The sequence below is a fragment of the Chelon labrosus genome (assembly GCF_963514085.1).
Source record: "Chelon labrosus genome assembly, chromosome: 19".
Lineage (NCBI taxonomy): Eukaryota > Metazoa > Chordata > Actinopteri > Mugiliformes > Mugilidae > Chelon > Chelon labrosus.
In genome coordinates, this window is record NC_140352.1 from 14093794 (window position 1) to 14098926 (window position 5133).

Genomic DNA, 5133 nt, shown 5'->3' on the forward strand with positions numbered 1-5133 from the left:
CGTGCCTGTTGGTAGTAAAAGCGTGACAGCGCGCAGGAGCGGAGGCGCGCTCCCGTGAAGGCCTGAGCGGGGAGTGGCAGGTTGAGTCAGCCCGCCCTCCCTTCAGCCTGTCAGGCCTCATGCATGAGACGGTATTACAGTCTTAAAACATTTTACAAGTTGTTTTCATAGTGGCAAGACTTTCAGTCAGAAAAAATACAATTTATTTTTTCTTTTTAGTAGTAGTTTTCAAGTTTTTTTTTATGTGCAACTCAGCTTCTGTGGCCAAATAACTACCCTTGTGGATTAATAAAGTGTATCTAAGTCTAAAGGCTCTTTTAGACTACTGCAGGACATAGACGCCGTAACCTACGCACATAGCCAACACTGGTGCGAACCAAAAAATACTTGCGTGCTGGCTCGCTCTGTAAAAACGCCACCCAAACGCTAGTCGGCGCTCTGTCCTGTTTGCCAGTCTGGTTAATTTTTGTTTCCACTTCCTGCTTCACTTTCAACAACAGCGAATGAAGCTTTCACCGAAACTTCGCCGAACACGAGTCATACAAACGTTTGTAGCTCCGAACCACCTCAGTTAACATCTCCTCCATACGTTCCATCTTTGTTGATCCAAAACAATCAATACGAAAATTGCGGAGATGGAGAAGCAGCCGAGAAACACGCTACTAGCTAGCGGACCAATCAATCTCGCTCTTGCGGTCTGCGTTGCTGCGGCGCGTAGTTACATTTCTGGGGAGGTGCACATCAGTTACGGCGCTAGGGTCTGAGCAGGGCCTGCTCTGTCGCCGTAGCTTCTGCGTCAACTTAACGCAGAAATCTAAATCTCCTATTAGACTAAGTATGAAAAATAGCAAACTAAACCAACGTACTGGAAAAGATATTAGTTTCTTTGCTTGTAGGTCACCGTTTGCCAACACTGTAAAACATTACAGCCTCATTATGTTACATGAACGTTGTTCTTCTCTTCAACTCCAATAATCCTGACAAGTTTTTGATACTGAACTTAATTTCAAAAATTAAACTTAAAGTATTCAATGGGCTGGACTCCATGTGAGTTTTGTCTGTGTGGTCAGCGTTCATTTAACTCTTGTCTTTAGTTCTTAGTTGAGAAAAGCAATGGGATGTCTTTCTTTCAGCCTCATGTTGGTGTGGATGGCGCTGTCGTCTACCTGCTGCAGCGCACTCACTCTCACCTGGATGGTGGGAAGGGCTCCGTGATGATCACAGACGAAGATATGTAATGCACCTTTTGTGTGGGGTCAGAACCAGTCTTTCCCAGGCATCATATTTTCAGCTTTGTGAACAAGCAAAACAAAACATTGCTTTATCATGTAAAACAATCATTTTCTATGGCCAGTAAGAGTGTCTGTTCTTTTTTAATAGGAACATACAGTATATATATAATAGTCATATGTGCTTTCGTTTTTCTGTGTCTTTAATATCATCCCACTGCTTCCGCTGACCAAGAAGCTGCTCAGCACCGGTGTCAGCTCTGCCTCCTGGATTGCAGACTGTCCGTCGGATGGCCCCCAATTTGTACAGCTGGGGAGCTTCCTGTCTGACGTGGTGCTTAGTAATACCAGAGCTCCCTGGGGGATTGTCCAGATTCCATTTCTGTTGTTTAACTCGGATTTCCTCTTAAGCCTGAATCACGCCACCTGCAGGAGTTCTTTGATGACTCTGCAGCGGTTTGGGTTTATTAAAGACATGAGGAAAGTCAGACCAGGGAAGAGGTGCACAACTTTCTGGATCAGAGATAACAACTATTCCTAAACCTAAACAAGACCAAGGACATTTTTAGGTGATTTTAAGAGGGTAAGAACAAAGTGTGGAAACATCACGCATAAGGATGTTGGAGTTGTTCAGCACTGCAGGTACTGAGGTGTCCACTACAGGCTTATGATGTGGAAGAGAAGGTGAGAGGATGTAACCAGATGCTGGAGATCTTCTACAGCTTGCGGTGGTGAGGGCTATTTACTGTGCTGTGGTCTGCTTGGGGAGCCAGTCCAACCCCAGACGGCAATAAACCCATTAGCAATACTAAAACTGTCATGGGTCGTTAGTCACTCAACAAACTACACCACCCAACCACCCCCCTCTCCCCTCCATGACTCACTACAGAGATAACACATCTAATTTTCTAACAGACTCATTCAGATCTGCTGTGATAAGGACCATTTCAGGAAATCCCTCCTACCTTAGACACAGCAGTGTAGAACAGCCCAACTTCGTGTTACAGCTGAACACACTGTTACACTACCTCATATGTGACTTACTGTCAGTTTTGACACAGTCTGCATATCTTAATTCAATATTTTAGTGTCCGGCAGAGCCGCTACTCTCCTTCTGATTTCATTGTGATCTGTAATGATGAGAAAAATAAAAGCCTGTAATGTAAAAGCTTGTAAATCCAGCGAGAATATTGTAAACGTCAGTATACGTTTAGGTGTAAACGTCATGCTTTAGGTGAGTATTATAAAGGCTTGGACTCATGAGCAGCAGTTCAGTGTTCCCGCTGATTAAGGTGGAGTTCATTTCAGCTACGTATGTACAGTTGGGTATTTTTGTTTATACTAGTTAACATATCATATGTTTTGTATTGAGGTATATCACATGAAAATCTTATTTATAACTGTCAAATTAATGTGAAAAGTGCATTTAAATAAAGCGGTGCAAAATTTTAAAGGGGAACTACTGTTTTTTACAACCTGGACCTTATTTCTGGCATAAAATATGATCATTTCCTCTCCCATATAACCTTTGTGTAATTTGTAGTCCTTCGGGAGATATTTACATCCGCGTATATCCATATAGTGGGAGTGACTGGGGCACCGAAACGCAGCCTCTAAATAACGCATTATCTGCCGCGAAACTCATTCATTTCACCAATATTTTGTTATCGTACGCTAGTGCTATTCCCCGTTGAGTCCGGAGTTACCTGTTATCATTTGCTACTGCTATGGTTCGTCCACAACGTCAGAATCGGAAAAATATTCAGCCATGTTGCAAAAAACCAGCAGTAGCAAATTACAGGTAAACAAACCGACCATCGCGGGTGCGCGCGGCACTCAGAGACGACATCATCCAGGTCAGAAGACATCATCTGGGGTCTGTAGGTCAATCTACAGACCCCGGATGATGATAACAGCTAACTCTGGACTCAACGGGGAATAGCACTAGCATACGATAACAAAATATTGGTGAATTTAACGAGTTTCGCGGCAGATAATGCGTCATAGTCCTTCAGGAGATATTTAGATCCGCGTATATCCATATAGTGGGAGTGACTGGGGCACCGAAACGCAGCCTCTAAATAACGCATTATCTCCCACGAAACTCGTTCATTTCACCAATATTTTGTTGTTGTACGCTATTGCTATTCCCCGTTGAGTCTGGAGTTACCTGTTATCATCATCCAGGGTCTGTAGGTCTTCTTCTGACCTGGATGATGTCATACTGCCATGGTTCGTCGAAAAATATTCAGCCATGTTGCAAAAACCTAGCAGCAGCAAATTACAGGTAAACAAGCTGTCGCAGGTGCGTGCGGCGCTCAGAGATGACATCATCCGGGGTCTATAGGTCAGATAATGCTTTATTTAGAGGCTGCGTTTCGGTGCCCCAGTCACTCCCACTCAGGGTTGGGTCAGATTACTTTGAAATGTAATCCATTACTGACTACAAATTACATGGCAATTTTTGTAATCAGTAACGTAATCAGTTGGATTACCAAAAACATGTAACGTAATCTGATTACTTTTAGATTACTTCAATAAATATGCACCTTAAGTAAAAGACACCGTCACAGAATTGATCAATGAATTCTCTTTTTATTTTTCTCTTTATTATTTCATTACATCTAAGAAAACTTTTTGTTCTCAGTAAAGCTGAGAAAGCACTCCTTTGTGAATGAACTAAAAACTGTATTAACTAAAAACTTTAGATTTATTACTAAGTACTTTCTTTACTCTGAACATATCCGTTTTTCAGACCATATCCTCATATCAACCTGTTTAACTCTTTTCTCACATCATACTGAATGTTTACAACTAAAAACATTCCTAAAACATTTTTCTATCTTTTCTCATATTTCTCTTTCTGAACATTTCTCATAACATATCCACAACATGTCTTTCAAAATCTCAAAATAAGTCTGTAAATAAGTCTGTAAACATATCATAGAACAAAAGTGAACATGTTCTTTTTACAACATATTAGGATTTTTTCATGCCCAGGCTGTCATAAACAAGTTGCATTGTTTGCATGATAAAATGTAATCAAGTAATCCCCAACAATGTAACTGTAATCTGATTACACAATTTTTGTATTGTAATCTGGTCTGATTATAGTTACTTGATTTTTGTAATCTGATTACATAATCCAGATTACATGTAATCCATTACTACCCAACCCTGCTCCCACTATATGGATATATGCTGATCTAATTATCAATACAAATACGCAAGAGTTATATGGGTGAGTAAACGATCGTATTTTATGCCAGAAATAAGGTCCAGGTTGTAATAAACAGTAGTTCCCCTTTAAAGTAGAAAAAAGCTCAGCTACTGAACCACTTCACATTATCTGCATTAAAGCAGTATTTCAAAACTAAATCTTTAAAGTTAATGCATCTTTTATTGATGTTTTGGAAATCCATGACTACACCTGCTCAAAAATGGTTTGCATGATACCATCCTGGAGCATCTTGATATTTCTTTCACTTTTCTCATGCTCTTCATTCCCGCTCACATATGAGGAGCTGAAGGAGGAAGAATAAACTCTATTCATCCCAGTGCGTCCACTCTCCCCCACCCACAGCAGCCCAGGGTCAGAGTCCAACCTCCTGCACAGAGCTACCAGGGCTCAACAACAAGCCACTCACTGAGACAGACAGAACACGAGCACCAGACTTATTACGAGGTTAAGTGGCCCTGGTCAGAATAAAACGTCTGGTTCCCACAAAAAAAAAGACAAGCACTGCGGGACGAAGTCAATCCAGCATTCTGGATGGAAAATGAAAATCATTCTGTAAAATGAATAAACTGAGCGTTATGAGGAGTTCCCAAGCATCAAGTAAAGTTTGCTGGCTCTATACACGCTCATATCTACAATGAAGGTTTACATTTATAAGCCAGCTGT